The 21,556-nt window shown below is 42.8% G+C and overlaps 1 protein-coding gene across 3 annotated transcripts in view; it reads right to left on the bottom strand.

Annotated features, from left to right (window-relative positions):
• Positions 1-20,496, bottom strand: part of LOC311145922 (putative E3 ubiquitin-protein ligase RNF144A-A) — a 63,696-nt gene extending 43,200 nt beyond the window's left edge. For 2 of the 3 annotated variants that reach the window (XM_084182306.1, XM_084182307.1), the window contains exon 1: positions 20,371-20,496. The gene's annotated coding sequence lies outside the window, so the exon portion shown is untranslated. Of the gene's footprint in view, positions 1-19,712; positions 19,846-20,370 lie in introns of those variants that run through there. The other variant, XM_084182308.1, reaches the window with a different exon arrangement.
• Positions 20,497-21,556: the final 1,060 nt, after the last annotated feature.

The raw sequence follows: 21,556 nt of genomic DNA, 5'->3' as shown, positions 1-21,556 counted from the left end.
TTATTTATTTTGCTAATATGCACCCCAGTATCTATTTGCACATCTATCATTCCAGTGTTAATACGAAATTGTAACTATTTTGCACTATGGCCTATTTATTGCCTTACCTCCATAACTTACTACATTCGCACACACTGTATATATATTTTCTGTTTGTATTTTTGACTTTATATTTTGTTTACCCCATATGTAACTCTGTGTTCTTTTTAATCGCACTGCTTTGCTTTATCTTGGCCAGGTCGCAGTTGTAAATGAGAACTTGTTCTCAACTGGCTTACCTGGTTAAATAAAGGTGAAATAAATAAAATAACAATATTACACATATATACAGTGCATTCGGAAAGTATTCAGACCCCTTCCCGTTTTCCACTTTGTTACGTTACAGCCATATTCTAAAATCAATGAAGTCACCCTCAATCTACACAAAATACCCCATTCTGACAAAGCAAAAACAGGTTGACATTTTTGCAAATTTTTAAAAAATTTAAAAAACAGAAAAAAGTTATTTACATAAGTATTCAGAATCTTTGCTATGAGACTCGAAATTGAGGTCAGGTGCATCCGGTTTTCATTGATCATTGACAGTGCATGTCAGAGCAAAAACCAAGCCATGAGGTCGAAGGAATTGTCTGTAGAGCTCAGAGACAGGATTGTTTAGAGGGTAACAAAAATTCCCCAAGAACACAGTGGCCTCCATCATTCTTAAATGGAAGAAGTTTGGAACCACCAAGACTCTTCCTAGAGCTGGCCGCCCGGCCAAACTGAGCAAATCGGGTGAGAAGGGCCTTGGTCAGGGAGGTGGCCAAGAACCCAATGATCAATCTGACAGAGCTTCAGAGTTCCTCTGTGGAGATGGGAGAACCTTCCAGAAGCACAACCATCTCTTCAGCACTCTACCAAAATCAGGCCATTATGGTAGAGTGGCCAGACGGAAGCCACTCCTCAGTAAAAGGCACATGACAGCCCGCTTGGAGTTTACCAAAAGGCACATAAAAAAGAACTCTGACCATGAGAAACAAGATTCTCTGGTCTGATGAAACCAAGACTGAACTCTTTTGGCTGAAAGCCAAGAGTCACGTCTGGAGGAAACCTGGCACCATCCCTACAGTGAAGCATGTTTGTGGCTTCATCACGCTGTGGGGATGTTTTCAGGGGCAGGCAGTGGAAGATTAGTCAGGATCGAGGGAAAGATTAACTGAGCAAAGTACAGAGCGACGCTCCCCATCTAACCTGACAGAGTTTGAGAGGATCGGCAGAGAAGAACGGGAGAAACTCCCAAAAACAGGTGTGCCAAGCTTGTAGCGTCATACCCAAGAAGTGGTCCTCTGTAGCTCAATTGGTAGAGCATGGCGCTTGTAACGCCAGGGTAGTGGGTTCGATCCCCGGGACCACCCATACGTAAAAATGTATGCACACATGACTGTAAGTCACTTTGGATAAAACAGTCTGCTAAATGGCATATTATTATTATTATAAGACTCGAGGCTGTAATTGCTGACAAAGGTGCTTCAACAAAGTACTGAGTAAAGGGTCTGAATACTAATGTAAATGTGATATTGAAGTTTTTTTTTTTTTTTTTATACATTTGCAAAATTTTCTAAAAACCATTTTTTACTTTGTCATTATGGGGTATTGTGTTAAATTTTTTAAAATCCATTTTAGAATAAGGCTGTAACCCAACAAAATGTGGAAAAAGTCAAGCGTTCTTAATACTTACCGAATGCACTGTGTGTGTGTACAAACTACCGTTCAAAAGTTTGGGGTCACTAAGAAATGTCCTTGTTTTCAAAAGAAAAGCAATTTTTTTGTCCATTAAAATAACATCAAATTGATCAGAAATACAGTGTAGACATTGTTAATGTTGTAAATGGCTATTGTAGCTGGAAACGGCTGATTTTTTATGATATATCTTCATAGGCATACAGAGGACCATTATCAGCAACCATCAGTCCTGTGTGCCAATGGCACATTGTGTTGGCTAATCCAAGTTTATCATTTTAAAAAGGCTAATTGATCATTAGAAAAACCTTTCGCAATTATGTTAGCACAGCTGAAAACTGTTGTGCTTATTAAAGAAGCAATAAAACTGGCCTTCTTGAGACTAGTTGAGTATCTGGAGCATTGACATCATTTGAGTCAATTGGAGGTGTACCTGTGAATGTATTTCAAGGCCTACCTTCAAACTCAGTGCCTCTTTGCTTGACATCATGGGAAAATCAAAAGACAAATCACCAAGACCTCAGAAAAAAAATTTGTAGACCTCCACAAGTCTGGTTCATCCTTGGGAGCAATTTCCAAATGCCTGAAGGTACCACGTTCATCTGTACAAACAATAGCACGCAAGTATAAACACCATGGGACCACGCAGAAATGTCCTCTGGTCTGATGAAATAAAAATAGAACTGTTTGGCCATAATGACCATCATTATGTTTGGAGGAAAAAGTGGGTCGCTTGCAAGCCGAAGAACACCATCCCAACCGTGAAGCACAGGGGTGGCAGCATCATGCTGTGGGGGTGCTTTGCTGCAGGAGGGACTGGTGCACTTCACAAAATAGATGGCATCATGAGGAAGGAAAATTATGTGGATATATTGAAGCAACATCTCAAGACATCAGTCAGGAAGTTAAAGCTTGGTCGCAAATGGGTCTTCCAAATGGACAATGACCCAAAGCATACTTCCAAAGTAGTGGCAAAATGGCCTAAGGACAACAAAGTCAAGGTATTGGAGTGGCCATCACAAAGCCCTGACGTCAATCCTATAGAAAATTTGTGGGCAGAACTGAAAAAGCGTGTGCGAGCAAGGAGGCCTACAAACCTAACTCAGTTACACCAGCTCTGTCAGGAGGAATGGGACAAATTTTACCCAACTTTTTGTGGGAAGCTACCCGAAACGTTTGACCCAAGTTAAACAATTTAAAGGCAATGCTACCAAATACTAATTGAGTGTATGTAAACTTCTGACCCACTGGGAATGTGATGAAAGAAATAAAAGCTAAAATAAATCATTCTCTACTATTATTCTGACATTTCACATTCTTAAAATAAAGTGGTGATCCCAACTGACCTAAGACAGGGAATTTTTACTAGGATTAAATGTCAGGAATTGTGAAAAACTGAGTTTAAATGTATTTGGCTAAGGTGTACAGTGGGGAGAACAAGTATTTGATACACTGCCAATTTTGCAGGTTTTCCTACTTACAAAGCATGTAGAGGTCTGTAATTTTTATCATAGGTACACTTCAACTGTGAGAGACAGAATCTAAAACAAAAATCCAGAAAATCACATTGTATGATTTTTAAGTAATTAATTTGCATTTTATTGCATGACATAAGTATTTGATACATCAGAAAAGCAGAACTTAATATTTGGTACAGATACCTTTGTTTGCAATTACAGAGATCATATGTTTCCTGTAGGTCTTGACCAGGTTTGCACACACTGCAGCAGGGATTTTGGCCCACTCCTCCATACAGACCTTCTCCAGATCCTTCAGGTTTCGGGGCTGTCGCTGGGCAATACGGACTTTCAACTCCCTCCAAATACTTTCTATTGGGTTCAGGTCTGGAGACTGGCTAGGCCACTCCAGGACCTTGAGATGCTTCTTATGGAGCCACTCCTTAGTTGCCCTGGCTGTGTGTTTCGGGTCGTTGTCATGCTGGAAGACCCAGCCACGACCCATCTTCAATGCTCTTACTGAGGGAAGGAGGTTGTTGGCCAAGATCTCACGATACATGGCCCCATCCATCCTCCCCTCAATACGGTGCAGTCGTCCTGTCCCCTTTGCAGAAAAGCATCCCCAAAGAATGATGTTTCCACCTCCATGCTTCACGGTTGGGATGGTGTTCTAGGGGTTGTACTCATCCTTCTTCCTCCAAACATGGCGAGTGGAGTTTAGACCAAAAAGCTATATTTTTGTCTCATCAGACCACATGATCTTCTCCCATTCCTCCTCTGGATCATCCAGATGGTCATTGGCAAACTTCAGACAGGACTGGACATGTACTGGCTTGAACAGGGGGACCTTGCGTGCGCTGCAGGATTTTTATCCATGACGGCGTAGTGTGTTACTAAAGGTTTTCTTTGAGACTGTGGTCCCAGCTCTCTTCAGGTCATTGACCAGGTCCTGCCGTGTAGTTCTGGGCTGATCTCTCACCTTCCTCATGATCATTGATGCCCCACAAGGTGAGATCTTGCATGGAGCCCCAGACCGAGGGTGATTGACCATCATCTTGAACTTCTACCATTTTCTAATAATTGCGCCAAGAGTTGTTGCCTTCTCACCAAGCTGCTTGCCTATTGTCCTGTAGCCCATCCCAGCCTTGTGCAGGTCTACAATTTTATCCCTGATGTCCTTACACAGCTCTCTGGTCTTGGCCATTGTGGAGAGGTTGGAGTCTGTTTGATTGAGTGTGTGGACAGGTGTCTTTTATACAGGTAACGAGTTCAAACAGGTGCAGTTAATACAGGTAATGAGTGGAGAACAGGAGGGCTTCTTAAAGAAAAACTAACAGGTCTGTGAGAGCCAGAATTCTTACTGGTTGGTAGGTGATCAAATACTTATGTCATGCAATAAAATGCAAATTAATTACTTAAAAATCATACAATGTGATTTTCTGGATTTTTGTTTTAGATTCCGTATCTCACAGTTGAAGTGTACCTATGATAAAAATTACAGACCTCTACATGCTTGTAAGTAGGAAAACCTGCAAAATTGGCAGTGTATCAAATACTTGTTCTCCCCACTGTATGTATGTAAACTTCCGACTTCAACTGTACACACACACACACACACACACACGTCAGTCAAAAGTTTGGACACCTACTCATTCAAGTGTTTCTCTTTATTTTTACATTGTAGAATAATAGTGAAGACATCAATACTATGAAATAACACATATGGGTTCATGTAGTAACCAAAAAAAGTGTTAAACAAATCTTAAAATGTGAGATTCTTCAATGTAGCCACCCTTTGCCTTGATGACAGCTTTGCACACTCTTGGCAATTCTCTCAACCAGCTTCATGAGGTAGTCACCTGCAATGCATTTCAATTAACAGGTGTGCCTTGTTAAAATTCGTGGAATTTCTTTCCTTCTTAATGCTTTTGAGCCAATCAGTTGTGTTGTGACAAGGTAGGGTTGGTATACAGAAGATAGCCCTATTTGGTAAAAGACCAAGTCCATATTATAGCAAGAACAGCTCAAGTAAGCAAAGAGAAACGACAGTCCATCATAAGACATGAAGGTCAGTCAATCCAGAAAAACTTTGAAAGTTTCTTGAAGTGCAGTCGCAAAAACCATCAAGTGCTATGATGAAACTGGCTCTCATGAGGACCGCCACAGGAATGGAAGACCCAGAGTTACCTCTGCTGCAGAGGATAAGTTCATTAGTTACCAGCCTCAGAAATTGCAGCCCAAATAAATGCTTCAGAGTTCAAGTAACAGACACATCTCAACATCAACTGTTGAGAGGAGACTGCGTGAATCAGGCCTTCATGGTCAAATTGCTGCAAAGGAACCACTACTTAAGGACACCAAAAATAAGAAGAGACTTGCTTGGGCAATGGACATTAGACCAGTGGAAATCTGTCCTTTTGTCTGATGAGTCCAAATTTGAGATTTTTGGTTCCAACCGCCGTGTCTTTGTGAGACGCAGAGTAGGTAAACGGATGATCTCCGCATGTGTGGTTCCCACCGTGAAGCACGGAGGAAGAGGTGTGATGGTGCTTTGCTGGTGACACTGTCGGTGACTTATTTAGAATTCAAGGCACACTTAACCAGCATGGCTACCACAGCATTCTGCAGCGATACACCATCCCATCTGGTTTGGGCTTAGTGTGACTATCATTTGTTTTTCAACAGGACAATGACCCAACACACCTCCAAGCGGTGTAAGGGCTATTTGACCAAGAAGGAGAGTGATGGAGTGCTGCATCAGATGACCTAGCCTCCACAATCACCTGACCTCAACCCAATTGAGATGGTTTGGGATGAGTTGGACCACAGAGTGAAGGAAAAGCAGCCAACAAGTGCTGGGCATATGTGGGAACTCCTTCAAGACTGTTGGAAAAGCATTCCAGGTGAAGCTGGTTGAGAGAATGCACAAAGCGGTCATCAAGGCAAAGGGTGGCTACTTTGAAGAATCTAAAATATATTTTGATTTGTTTAACACTTTTGTGGTTACTACATGATTCCATATGTGTTATTTCATAGTTTTGATGTCTTCACTATTATTCTACAATGTAGAAAATAGTAAAAATTAAGAAAAACCCTTGAATGAGTAGGTGTCCAAACCTTTGACTGGTACTGTATAAATTAATTAATAAAATAGGCTCACTTATTTTCACTTCTTTTCTAGAGCCTTTTGTAAAATGATTTTGTTTTCCATTATATATATATGACTCCATGAGAGGGCCTGCCATGACTGTTAACTCATTCTTAATGCACATTTAACCCTGTGGGCACAGCCACATGCTTCTGCCCGGACTTCCCTCTCACCCCTGTTGTGTTGACTTGTCAGCCATCACGCACACAGGCTAGCACATAGCATGTTCACACACAATGCTCACTGCTCTGCCTCCAGACTTCGTGTCCTCAGCGTCCTCTCAGACCGCAGCAGACTCACACTCTCCCAGAGCCCTGGGACACACACACACACACACACACACACACACACACACACACAGGCTGGAAAAGCCAATATGCTATGCTAGGCCACATGCTGATGCTAGAGTAAAGTGCCGGATGAGACTGGGCAAAACACATAACATTGGATTAAGACACAATTGGATAAAGATAAAAAGTCCAGAAATAACCATACTAGGTCCAGCTAATGAGAACCTCTTTATTTGCGATGCATAGTGTAGGTAAAATCTAATTTACTATTTCTAACACCAATTTGACATGTGGTGCTGCAGATTGCTAGCTGGCAAAATGGTAAGCAATCTGCCTATATACAACCAAATCTCTCTGGCCTAGCCTGCTTAACGGGGTCCTGAGAGAGAGGCTCTCATCCTGCCTGGGCTCAGAGACCGAGACAGAGACAGAACTGGTTACATCGTCAACACCTGCATTCCACAGGAGCCTGTCTGCCTGGAACACTGAGCTAGCTGTTCTGGTGCAGGGCTGAGGGAAGGGCCCGGGCAGGCAGGCACCATGCCACTTTAACAACGACAGAGATATATAGAGGGGAGAGGGAGAGAGAGAAGGTGCAGATAAAGTGGGAATGAGAGAGGAGGGGAGAGAGCGTGAGAAAGAGAGAGAAAGGAGGGGGGGGGGGAGAGGGTGAGAGAATTTCAGATTGTTTATTACAGTTTTGCTTATCTATTGCACTTGCTTTGGCAATGTAAACATATGTTTCCCATGCCAATAAAGCCCTTTGAATTGAACTGACAGAGAGCGGGAGGGAGATAAGAGATAGTTACAGTGCATTCTGAAAGTATTCAGACCCCTTCCATATTTTGTTACGTTACAGCCTTATTCTAAAATTATTTAAATCGTTTCCCCCCCCCTCAATCTACACACAATACCAAAGCAAAAACTGGTTTAGAACTTTTAGCAAATGTATTAAATTTAAAACTGAAATATGTAATTTACATAAGTATTCTAACCCTTTACTCAGGACTTTGTTGAAGCACCTTTGGCAGTGATTACAGTCTTGAGTCTTGGGAATGACGTTACAAGCTTGGCACACCTGTATTTGGGGAGTTTCTACCATTCTTTACTGCAGATCCTCTCAAGCTCTGTCAGGTTGGATGGGGAGCGTCGGTGCATAGCTATTTTCCAGTCTCTCCAGAGATGTTCGATCGGGTTCAAGTCCGGGCTCTGGCTGGACCACTCAAGGACATTCAGAGACTTGTCCCGAAGCCACACCTGCGTTGACTTGGCTGTGTGCTTACGGTCGTTGTCCTGTTGGAAGGTGAACCTTAGCCCCAGTCTGAGGTCCTGAGCACTCTGGAGTAGGTTCCCATCAAGGATCTCTCTGTACATTGCGCTGTTCATTTTCCCCTCGATCCTGACAAGACTCGCAGTCCCTGCCGCTGAAAAATATCCCCACAGCATGATGCTGCCACGACCATGCATCACCGTAGGGATGGTGTTAGGTTTCCACCAGACGTGACGCTTGGCATTCAGGCCAGAGTTCAATCTTGGTTTCATCAGATCAGAGAATCTTGTTTCTCATGGTCTGAGAGTCTTCAGGTGTCTTTTGGCAAACTCCAAGCGGGCCGTCATGTGCCTTTTACTGAGGAGTGGCTTCTGTCTGGCCACTCTACCATAAAGTTCTGATTGGTGGAGTGCTGCAGAGATGGTTGTCCTTCTGGAAGGTTCTCCCATCTCGACAGAGTAACTCTGGAGCACTGTCAGAGTGACCATTGTGTTCTTGGTCACCTCCCTGATCAAGGCCCTTCTCCCCCGATTGCTCAGTTTGGCCGGGCGGCCAGCTCTTGGAAGAGCCTTGGTGGTTCCAAACTTCTTCCATTTAAGAATGATGAAGGCCACTGTGTTCTTGGGGACCTTCAATGCAGTACCCTTCCCCAGATCTGTGCCTGGACACAATCCTGTCTCAGAGCTCTACAGACAATTCCTTCTACCTCATGGCTTGGTTTTTGCTCTGACATGCACTGTCAACTGTGGGACCTTATATAGACAGGTGTGTGACTTTCCAAATCAATTGAATTTACCACAGGTGGACTCCAATCAAGTTGTAGAAACATCAAGGATGATCAATGGAAACATCATGCACCGGAGGTCAATTTCGAGTCTCATAGCAAAGGGTCTGAATACTTATGTAAATAAGGAATCTGTTTATTTTGTTATAAATTTGCAAACATTTCTAAAAACCTGTTTTTACTTTGTCATTATGGGGTATTGTGTGTAGATTGATGAGAAAAAAATAGTTAATCCATTTTAGAATAAGGCTGTAACAAAATGTGGAAAAAGGGAAGGGGTCTGAATACTTTCTAAATGCACTGTAGATAGAGGAGAGAGAGAGCGACACACACACACACAAAACAAAAATGAACGCAAACATTTCAATGATTTTACAGAGTTACAGTTCATATAAGGAAATCAGTCAATTGAAATAAAATAATTACGCCTTAATCTATGGATTTCACATGACTGGGCAGGGGTGCAGCCATGGGTGGGACTGGGAGGGCATCAGCCCAACCACTTGGCAGCCAGGCCCAGCCAATCAGATGGAGTTTTTACCCACAAAAGCGCTTTATTACAGACAGAAAAACTCCTGATCAGAAATGATCACTAACAGGGATAAACAAATTTGTGCACATTTCAGATAAATAAGCTTTTTGTGCATATGGAACATTTCTGGGATGTGTTTTTCAGCTCATGAAACATGGGACCAACACTTTATATGTTGCATTTATATTTTTGTTCAGTGTAGACAGAGAGAAGGACAGAGACAGTGACATTAGACCCACTTACTCAAATCAGAGCACTGATTTTGCTAGAGGACTACCTAGAGGACTACACTGACTGCACGTAAAGCACTGGACAATGGTGTCTTCATTGGCACTTTGAGGGAGGGTTACTGACTGAGACACTGAGTCTAATCCGAAAGGCATGGCACAGGGTTATTTTCTTGAGTGTAATGCAGTTTAGTAAATTGACAGGAATTTGAAGATTTCTAACTGCTAGAACTGCAGTGACGGTGAAAGCCCTCTTAAACAAAGGACACTGTCCCTCGATATAGACGTCTATTGTGTCATCCCAGCACACAGGCCATGGGACTGCCCCTTTAAGGCATTTTCTAAATCCCTACAGCAGCACTTGAGGGATAATCAGTGTCCAGACAGACAGACAGTGGGCAGAGTCTGACTGAGCTCTCCCTTCTGCTAAACACATCCATGTGGTCTGAATGAGATCCAGCAAGGCCACTCCGGGCCATCCTCAAGTCAAGAACTACTTAGCGGTTCTGGTCAACAACACGATTCAACACACAGTAAACACAACGGGAGAGTAAAAGGCATTTCAGATAGCATGCCGTAGAGGTGTGGACTCGAGTCACATGACTCGATTCACAAATTTGATGACTCGAGGCTCGACTTAATAGAAAATAAAAACTTGAGTTGATTTGGACTTGGAGCCTCAAGACTTTGTAACGTTTTATCAGTCATTTTGTGCCAGATTCTCCATAGATTACTCTCCAAGCAGACAGAGAAGCCGCAAGCAGCATCGCACATGCAAATAATTTTTTTTTGCAACAGATTGGCTAGTGAAACGCACACTCGGCCCTCTGATTGGACAAGCAAACTATCAATCACAGGTCGGGTTAGCTGGCGCAGTGTTTCCCAAAGGGTTAGTGCTATCCAGAATCCTTGGGACGTCCCTGCCCTAAACCCTAACCTTAACCATAACCTAAACTTAACCCTTCCCTTAACCATTTGAAATATCAACTTCAATGGGGTAACGTCAGAGTTGGGAAGTTCTTAAAGTGGAGAATGAAAGGAGTATGAAACTGAATAGGAAAAATACATACTTTTCATACATTTAATTGGCTACATATGCATACCATTTCTATTTTATATTTCTACCTTTGCCTATTTGATCTGGTTTCTAACATAGGTCTACGGTATTGCACCATAGGTCTACGGTATTGCACCATAGGTCTACGGTATTGCACCATAGGTCTACGGTATTGCACCATAGGTCTACGGTATTGCACCATAGGTCTACGGTATTGCACCATAGGTCTACGGTATTGCACCATAGGTCTACGGTATTGCAGCAACCTATTGTCTAAAAAACGTATAATCTGTGCTTCAGAACCAATAAGATGCACGTCTTGTTGGTGACCAATGACCAGTCGTCAGCATTAGCGCACAAAGGCGAGCACGCATATGCAGAAAACGCTTCATTTTCTGTTTTATCAGGCAAAACCGGAGTAGGCCTACGTCTACATTATCCATATATAGTTTAGCAATCTACTACAGATGCATCTTTACCAGAAACAGAACGTTAGGCTACCTGCCGATTTCATTGATAATTTTTATATATTTCAGACAGCCAAAGTTGGACTACTGGCTATATGTCTGAAGATCGCTGTAACATCGCACTACCTTCAAGATTATGGGAAAATGTAATAAATTAGCCAGAATATGTTATGATATTTGTGAGGAAGAAAGGGTCTACCCAGTTGGCAACAATCATTCTACAGGCAGGCAGCATGGTGACAGACCATGCATTCCATTCATCTCCTGCAACCTCCGCTGCATACAGGTAGGGTAGGTATTATCCTGCTTGCTCTTAACTCCAGAGAAGTGACAATGTGACATGATATTGACTGCTAACATGAATGACTTTCAGCTCAAAATGCAGGTGTAAAACAGTTTGTGTCGTGCGTTTTGAAAATGCTTCACCGTTTATGGCTGTAATGACAGGCTGCATTTGCGCAGTAATTTTGTGCGCATGCATGTGCGAGGATCACGGGTCAAAAAGTTTGGGAACCACTGAACTAGCAAACAAATTGGTGATTTGCTGTACAGCTAGCTATAGGTTTGGGTGCAGCACAAATGTCAAATTGTAGGAAAGAGAGGATTACCATAAATAAATATGCAGCTCCAAAAATGTTTGGTGATCAAGAATATGAAATGCTTACTTTGCAAGCTCACCAGCAATGGGGCATCAAGCAACAATTACTAGCATAGGCATACTGGTCTTCTGGTATGAAATTGCTTGAAATTGATAATTTACTTATGAAACTTGCATTTGGAATGTGTTAAAATTGGGACATTATCAAAATATGTTGTAGACAAAAATAATGAAAAGGGATGTCTCGTAGCCTCAAATACACAAAGACTTGTAGTTGAACAAGTCATTGCATTTTTTAAAAACTTTACTTGTGACTCGACCCGTTCTACTTGGAACTCGACTTGAGACTTGAACCTTGAGACTTGCTTGGGACTCGAATAAGTGACTTGGTAACATTTCTAGTAAGCAGTGTTCTATGTAGAGTAAACACCAGGAGAGTACAAGGTCTTTCAGATAGTAAGCAGTGTATTAAGTAAAGCATGTATTGTATTGTCCACAGAAAGGATGGCATTCTGTACTGACAATGTTGTACATACCCATGGCCTTGTGACACATAATGGTAGTCAGTGGAAACGAGTCTTACCTTCCTCTCCCTTGCTCTTTTCCCTTGATCTCCCTATGAGGCTAGGCAGACAGCCTGGGACAACACCTTACACAGCATGTTGACTCACATCTGCCCAACACCCTATTTCAGAATCCAAGTAAGAAAAAAGATAGATGAACAAGCACAATGTGCTTCTCCTCTTCCCATTCACTCAGACTAGTTCTGCTGCTGTGGCCCTCTCTGGTGTCGACCACAGAAGATGACTTATACACAAGGCCTGGGTTGTGTTCATTAGGCACCAAATGGAAGAAAACTGACTGAATCAGGAAGGGACTACCTGAACCTGTCCAATAAGAAATGTCACATTTCGAAAAGCTTTGCTGCCATGTGCCCTGATAGGGCTAGCACAGTTACTGTATAACCGACGGTTATGGATGAAAATAAACTAACCGTCATAACTTTAAAAATTAAAACTAACATCTGACTACAGACGGGACGGCCAGGCCTTCTTGTGGTTGAATTTGTTTCTGCTGTAACATGGACTCTTAACGTGATGAAACTTTGTTGCTCCTGAAACAAGCAAAGTGTTGTAGCAAATGAGTCATCGGTTGCCTAGGCAACGCACCCCTTCCTGCAGCAGCCGGACACAGAAATTGAATTAATTAAAATGGGTTTGGAACCTCTAACCCTGGCAATTTGACTGTTAAATTAATGGGTACACTCGCAATGGCTGCCTGGTATTGTGATCCAATCATTTTCATGGTAATGTAGAATGTTCATGCAAATGATGTTAACTGATGTGGCTCATGCAATGAAATTTATTTTTTGTAATGTCAGTTGAGTTGAATCAACAAATCACAACACATATTGATGGGTACACTTCCTGCTTTGCTCCTATGGGTACACTCGCAATGGCCGCCAGTCCACCCATTATGCCACCATTGACTTGAATGGGGATGCCCTATTTATTCATTCTATTTCTATGGCAACCAGGAGCAGAGGAGAAGAGAAAATGTGCGTTACACACACACAGAGCATTCAGAAAGTATTCAGACCCCTTAACTTTTTCCACATTGTTACGTTATAGCCTTCTTCTAAAATTGATTAAATGGGGGGGTTTTCCACCACATCAATCTACACAGAATACCCCATAATGGCGAAGCAAAAACAGGTTTAGAAATGTTTGCAAATGTATACAAAAAAACTGAAATATATCACATTTACATAAGTATTCAGACCCTTTACTCAGTACTTTGTTGAAGCACCTTTGGCAGTGATTACAGCCTCAAGTCTTCTTGGGTATGGCACACCTGTATTTGGGGAGTTTCTCCCATTCTTCTCTGCAGATCCTCTCAAGCTCCGTCAGGTTGGATGGGAAGCGTCGCTGCACAGCTTTCTTCAGGTCTCTCCAGAGATGTTCGATCAAGTTCAAGTCCGGGCTCTCTGTACTTTGCTCTGTTCATCTTTCCCCCGATCCTGACTAGTCTCCCAGTCCCTTCCACTGAAAAACATCCCCACAGCATGATGCTGCCACCACCATGCATCACCTTAGGGATGGTGCCAGGTTTCCTCCAGACGTGACACTTGGCATTCAGGCCAAAGAGTTTAATCTTGGTTTCAACAGACCAGAGAATCTTGTTTCTCATGGTCTGAGAGTCCTTTAAGTGCCTTTTGGCAAACTCCAAGCCTTTTGGCAAACTCCATGTGCCTTTTACTGAGGAGTGGCTTTCGTCTGGCCACTACCATAAAGGCCTGATTGGTGGAGTGCTGCAGAGATGGTTGTCCGTCTGGAAGGTTCTCCCATCTCCACAGAGGAACTCTGGAGCGCTGTCAGTGACCATCGGGTTCTTGGTCACCTCCCTGACCAAGAACCTTCTCCCCTGATTGTTCAGTTTGGCCAGGCGGCCAGCTCTAGGAAGAGTCTTGGTGGTTCCAAACTTCTTCCATTTAAGAATGATGGAGGCCACTGTGTTCTTGGGGACCTTGAATGCTGCATACATTTTTTGGTACCCTTCCCCAGATCTGTGCCTCGACACAATCCTGTCTCAGAGCTCTATGGACAATTCCTGCGACATCATGGCTTGGTTTTTGCTCTGACATGCACTGTCAACTGTGGGACCTTATATAGACAGTTGTGTGCCTTTCCAAATCATGTCCAATCAATTGAATTTACCACAGGTGGACTCCAATCAAGTTGTAGAAACAGCTCAAGGATGATCAATGGAAACAGGATGCACCGGAGCTCAATTTGAGTCTCACAGCAAACCCTGTTTTTGCTTTGTCATTATAGGGTAGTGTGTGTAAATGTATTTAATCCATTTTAGAATAAGGCTGTAACGTAACACAATATGGAAAAAGGGAAGGGGTCTGAATACTTTCCGAATACACAGTATGATATTTATTCTTTGCTATTCTAACGGTTATTTGGTTGGCCAATAACCGTCATCCAAAACTCCATGACCGTCACAGCTCTATGCCCTTACGAATATGACCCCGGTTTCTCAGGCCGAACATAGGGCTGAAAGGAGAGAGAAGAAGTGAAAAGCACAAACAAAAGTATGTCAACACCCCTTCAAATTAGTGGATTCGGCTATTTCAGCCATACCCGTTGCTGACAGGTGTATAAAATCTAGCACACAGCCATGCAATCACCATAGACAAACATTGGCAATAGAATGGCCTTACTGAAGAGCTCAGTGACTTTCAACGTGGCACTGTTATAGGATGCCACCTTTCCAACAAGGCAGTTCGTCAAATTTCTGCCCTGCTAGAGCTGACCCGGTCAACTGTAAGTGCTGTTATTGTGAAGTGGAAACGTCTAGGAGCAACAATGGCTCAGCCGTGAAGTGGTAAGCCAAACAAGCTCACAGAACGGGACCGCCGAGTGCTGAAGCTCGTAGCGCGTAAAAAATAGTCTGTCCTCGGTTGCAACACTCACTAACGAGTTACAAACTGCCTCTGGAAGCAACGTCAGCAAAATAATTGTTAGTCGGGAGCTTCATAAAATGGGTTTCCATGGACGAGCAGCCGCACACAAGCCTAAGATCACCATGCGCAATGCCAAGTGTCGGCTGGAGTGGTGTAAAACTCGCCGCCATTGGACTCTGGAGCAGTGGAAACGCGTTCCTTGGAGTGATGAATCACGCTTCACCATCTGGCAGTCCGATGGGCAAATCTGGGTTTGCTAGCTGCCCTAACGCATAGTGCCAACTGTAAAGTTTGGTGGAGGAGGAATAATGGCAGAGCCCTGACCTCAACCCCATCGAACACCTTTGGCATGAATTGGAACGCCGACTGCGAGCCAGGCCTAATCCGCCAACATCAGTGCCCGACCTCACTGCTCGTGGCTGAATGGAAGCAAGCCCCCGCAGCAATGTTCCAACATCTAGTGGAATGCCTTCCCAGAAGAGTGGAGGCTGTTATAGCAGCAAAGGGGGGACCAACACCATATTAATGCCTATGATTTTGGAATGAGATGATCGACGGGCCTCAAATACATGACCAGTAATAACTAATGCATGCACTTATAAAAGCATTGTCACCCTTTTCTTCAGTGAAATTACATAAGTGTACAGTATGCTGCTCACTACTGGTTCGCTTGACCCCTTAATGGGTCTTTATCATCACCCAGCCTACAGAGCTGCAGGCCTATCACCTTTTGCTTCAAATCACATCAGAATCAAAGCCTATATGGCTATAATGTTCTAAAGATCTGGGTTTGTAGTTCCACTGAGCATATGTGTAAAGCGTGTATCCATTTTAAAGATGCAGTATTACTTTAAACTCCACTGCTGCAGTAGTGTCAGGCAGGCCAGCCTGAGGCTTATTGACAGAGATTCATGTATATACCTTTGCAGTGTACAATTTGATCAGGGATTAAACATACTGTTGATGTGCTCTAGAGTTAGACCTGGAGGGTGTTCATGGCACTGCACACTATGTTCCCTATTCAAAACACAAACCTAGAGATGCTAGTCTGTTGTGGATCATGGTGTATTGACTGCATTCTTTGCATGAGCGTCTTACTTGACTTCACAAAGGCTAACCTGTCTGACGAGCAAGCTACAGCTGAGGGAGCCATGCACTCCAAAATGCCAAGCACTGTGAGCGAGCATTGTCGAAAAGGTAATTACAGTACAATAACATTAGCGATTCCTCCAAATACTGTTATGATTGTTTGGCTGGATGCAGGCCATTAGGCAAAGCACCACTTGGAGCAATAAACATTTCAGGAACCATTCAACACCCAATCATTGTGTTTCCCGACTCGCTCCACGTTCCCCACCACTTGGGCCCGGCAGTCTGCTGAATGCAAATGACACTGAAAACTATTAGGTAATCTAACCACATACAACTTGAACGAACAATTTTACCCACACCCAAGAGTCATATAACGGCAAATTATTATATAACATCTAGCCAGGAGTGACAATGAATTTTCTCCACATTTCCAATGCAGCAAAACACACAGACTTTGAGAGTGACACACACCCCCACATCCCTGTGAAGACAGCCTAATTGGATTAAAAAAGGTAATGAGTAGGCATTCATTAGCGGGGTACGTGCTTCTGTTTAAACTGAATGGGTGTCACATTTCTGGCATGGCTGTGCAGTCACAAGCAGCCTGGGATTTGTATTTATTAGGGATCCCCTGAGCTACTTACATTAGTAACTTGTCATGTTTAACAAGTTCAATGGCGATAAACAGATTTATCGCATTCCAACTCTAAAGCCTTGTTCACACTGCAGGCCTTAATGCTCAAACCAGTTTTATTTTTCAAATCCATTTTGGAATACTGACTGCCCAAACAGCAAGTTACAAGTGGCCAAGTTGTTCAGACAGCAGTCATTTTGCTGACATGGCTACGCTAGTTGTCATAGAAACAATAGGTGTGCACACAGTGGTGTAGGCTGATTGGTGGTGCTCATGCTTCCTATCACTCAGATGTTATGTAGCAAGCTAAGGAGACAATGCCTGCCATGGACGTTTACCAGTTGCTTTGAATGTTCAAAATCACGATTCCTTTTTGGCTAGCCATGACAATCAACTAGCTAGGTAGCCGTTTAGCTTTCTAGCACATTCACTCATTTGTAAATAAATAATCAAAAGCTAGCTAGCTACACAAGTTCTTGCCAAAACTGTCAGAGTAGCAAGCAACAAGATACACCATATAACAGTCTAAAACCACTTGAGGGCAAATAAATCAGATTTGACCATTCAGAAACAAGTCACATGGCCAGGAATCTGATTTGTATCTGATTTCAAACCACCTAAGAAGGTGAAATGTTGCTTGAAATATCTGATTCCATGTGCTTTTTGACTGTTCAGACTGCAGGAAAAAAAGAACAGATTTGAGTCAGATATGCAACAAAAAACTATTTGATTTGAGTCACTTCAAACTGCCAAAGTGAACAAGGTTTAACTGTGTCAAGGCCTGAGCAGTGTTTTTAGTTACATCCACACCATACTTGTGTGATTACATTGTGATCGAATGTGGCAACCTTAAAACTACTTAGGGTAGGGCAGTGCATGGCGTCAGTTTACCCACAATTTCAACATGCTAGAATTGCCCAGTTATGTATAACGTTGATATGGCATATCTTTATAGAACTAGCCTAACAGAGGAGACGGCAAAGTTGGCCCTAATTTTTATTTAGTGACAATGATCAATACATTATGATTGGGTAGCCTAAATGTACAGCAGTCAAGAATCCCTTAATTCAATAAGACACCATTAGAGGTTATTTTCTCAAAACCAAGCAACTTATCATTCAGTAGCAGTCTTAAAACCCACAGCAGTTCATGTTACACGCTAAGCCAAGCCCAACAACCATAAAATGCTTAGAGGCACATTGTGAAATGCCCAAGTACTTATTACTGAAAAGGGGGCTTGTACTATTTGAAGCCAACACAAAACACACTCCCACACCCAGGTGCATTCAGTGCCTGATTAAATTAAAAGGAATACTCAAGGCTGCAGTCAGTCAGTATTATTCCCTGGGGCTTTCTGATGGTACAGGTGGCTGTTTGAGCAGGACTCACAGTTCTGAGGGATTGGGGAGAGTAATGTTGATTGTGTTCCCAAGAGGCTGGCAGGTACACTGTGTTCTCAGCCTGCCTCTCATTACCAGCATATCACATCCATTGAAAAACATTATTCCCCTCATGCAAATCCAGGTCCATTTCCCCTGAGAGTGGCTTGTCACTCAGTGAATGGATTTCAATGCAACCATTTTTCTCAGAACAATCTTTTAGCCATGTATAGCTGGAGATTGATGTGTTTTGTTCCTTGATGGATATAATGCCTGCCTCATATCTTAAGGATAGAAAATCCATCACCTTGCATGCCTGTCTGACTGCCTGCCAGGCTGTATTCACCATTCAAGTGTGAGATGATCTTCCCAGCACGCTATTACAGCTCACATGTAGTTCAGCGAAACAGAATCAAATTGTACAGTATGGGCAAGATGCGGAAGTGACGGTGCTATAGAGAATGGGTATGTCTGTATCATTGCATGAGTCCTCAGCTTTGACCGTGACTGTGCAGACATGGTCTTTGTTCATGGCTAGGCCTAATCTGGGGGGGGGGGGGGGGGGGAGCCTAGCTGCTTCAAATGGAAACGCCATGGCAAGGCACCATATGACCTTTCAGAGCTCAGAGAGAGCAGTCAACCAGTCCAAACAACACAGGTTGAAATTAATATTGAGATGTACTCATGTATTACGGTGGGTCATCTTTTGTTTTGTTGGACTATGTTTTCCTTGATGAATGTCATGGATTCACATTACCTGGAATCTTCGATATTCATTTTGTATAGTATCACTACATAGCGTTTACATTCCCCTTATTCTGGTTGATGACACTCACCAGAACAATCCCCTAGGGGAATAATCAACTCTCAATAATGTTTTAGGGTGTCACCTTGCTGTGCATCATATATCCAACATAAACACTAGCAGCCTATCTGACATCAGCACTGCATCAGTCCCATGGTTTCTGAAGAGCCACTGTGCTTGAATAATGATAATGTGGTTGCAGTGTCAGCAACACAAAAATCAGCAGCTCATAAAATCAACAGGGTCGTCCTCCTGAGTGGATGAACAAATAGTCTTGGCGAAACAAGTTGGAGAGCTCGGAGTATCGACAAGACATGCAAATGACAAAACGCAAAATACAGCTTGCTATAGACTATAGGTAATTCCAGAACAACTGCCAATCATGTTGGCTCCCTCCTATAATGCCTCAGGTAATTTTCAGTAGGTCTAATATTATAACAAAAAGCCTACAGTAGGCTGCAACACTATTGAACACTATTTTCCTGCACCAAAAGTGTTACTTCTGCCTACCTGTACGATATAAACGGTTAGGTCTATTTAATCTGAAATTGTGTTACATTTTGCACGCCCTGACTGGAGGGCAGCTGACAATATCAGCCTGTATATTGCAAAGCAAATCCGTTCTAATTGTCCTTCTCAGTTTATAAAACGATACAACAACGTTACAGCAACCGTGTAGCCTCGACTGTATGGGAAACGCAGCTACTGTTAAGGTTCTCAGACAGAACTGTCATGTGGACGACTCGGTCGTGCAAATGTTTGGAAATAAACACAAAATTACCTGGCCTTTTGTGACAGCGCCGTGTTGATTATAAAATAACCCCAGGAGCGATGAAAGCAGAACTTCAAAAGGTTAACTCCTGGATAAAATGTAGGTGGCTGATTGCTGCTGCTGCTACTAGAGACGAATTGTGACAGACAGAGTATCGTTATAGGTGTGTATTCATTACGCCAATTCTGTTACAAAACGTTTCTTAAAGGGCAGCAAACGGAACGAAACAGGGAGGGACCTACCTAAATTTGTCAAATAGAAACTCTCGTTTCAGTCCGTTTTGCAACTGTTTGGACTAATTATTACACCCGTGGTTACAGAGTATTGTTTTTGGTGGTGACTTCTAAATGTATCCGTCCAAAACGGAGAGGCTGAAACATTCGACCATGTATCACCTGGAAAGAAACTAACAGGATATTCAATGCAAAAAAATTCAAAATAAAAGACTGCGTGGATAACGAAACCAGACAAATCAAAACCACAGCTGACGAGCAGTATCGAATGACAGTTAAAGTAGCTGCATGAGGAAATCATGAAAACAATGTCTGAGGACTCCCTTGCAACTGAGCAACATCCCTTTCACCCACCTCCAAACCGGTGGCTCACATACCACAAACCGAGGTTAAATCGGCATAATATTGTAAATATCCCAAGGTGATATGCCTACCTTGAAAATGCCTAGCAGCTCTACAAAAAATCAGCTGCTCCGCGCGACGCACTGGAAGGACCCCATTTGTTAGCGAACGTTTTTGTTGAGTTATGAGCCTGCTTCTTCTTCTTCTTCTTCTTCTTCAAGGTTAATTGGGAGACTACACCCATAAAATGTATTACCGCCACCTACTGTACGGGGTAGTATGAGTGCACGTTCACTATCAAATGTTCACTCATCATCGGCCTACTTCTTCTTCAGTGGGGTTTATTGGCGGTTGGCATCCAACATTATGTTGCATTACCGCCACCTATCGTACTGGAATGTTGGCCAGAGACAGGGAGAAACTAAATCCTACCTTCCAACCCCGTTTCTCTTAAAAAAAGATAGGTGTTAGCCCATTACACATTTACATTTACAGCTACCAACAAGCTCAGAGACCGTTTCTATCTACAAGCCATCAGACTGCTGAACACTTCAAATGTACTGACCACCTGCACTGACTCTGCACCTTAGCACATATGTACTCACTCACACACACACCCACACACACGCGTACAGTTGAAGTCGGAAGTTTACATACACCTTAGCCAAATACATTTAAACTCTGTTTTTCACAATTCCTGACATTTAATCCTAGTAAAAATGCCCTGTCTTAAGTCAGTTAGGATCACCACTTTATTTTAAGAATGTGAAATGTCAGAATAAGGTAGAGAGAAATATTTATTTTCTGCTTTTATTTCTTTCATCACATTCCCAGTGGGTCAGAAGTTTACATTCACTCAATTAGTATTTCGTAGCATTGCCTTTAATTGTTTAACTTGGGTCAAACGTTTCGGGTAGCCTTCCACAAGCTTCCCACAATAAGTTGGGTGAATTTTGGCCCGTTCCTCCTGACAGAGCTGGTGTAACTGAGTCAGGTTTGCAAGCCTCCATGCTCGTACACACTTTTTCAGTTCTGCCCACACATTTTCTATAGGATTGAGGTCAGGGCTTTGTGATGGCCACTCCAATACCTTGACTTTGTTGTCCTTAAGCCATTTTGCCACAACTTTGGAAGTATGCTTGGGGTCATTGTCCATTTGGAAGACCCATTTGCGACCAAGCTTTAACTTCCTGACTGATGTCTTGAGATGTTGCTTCAATATATCCACATCATTTTCCTTCCTCATGATGCCATGTATTTTGTGAAGTGCACCAGTCC

The sequence above is a fragment of the Coregonus lavaretus genome (genome assembly GCF_964263955.1).
Source record: "Coregonus lavaretus genome assembly, chromosome: 18".
In the NCBI taxonomy this organism is placed as follows: domain Eukaryota; kingdom Metazoa; phylum Chordata; class Actinopteri; order Salmoniformes; family Salmonidae; genus Coregonus; species Coregonus lavaretus.
This window is presented reverse-complemented; position numbering and strand designations above follow the sequence as displayed.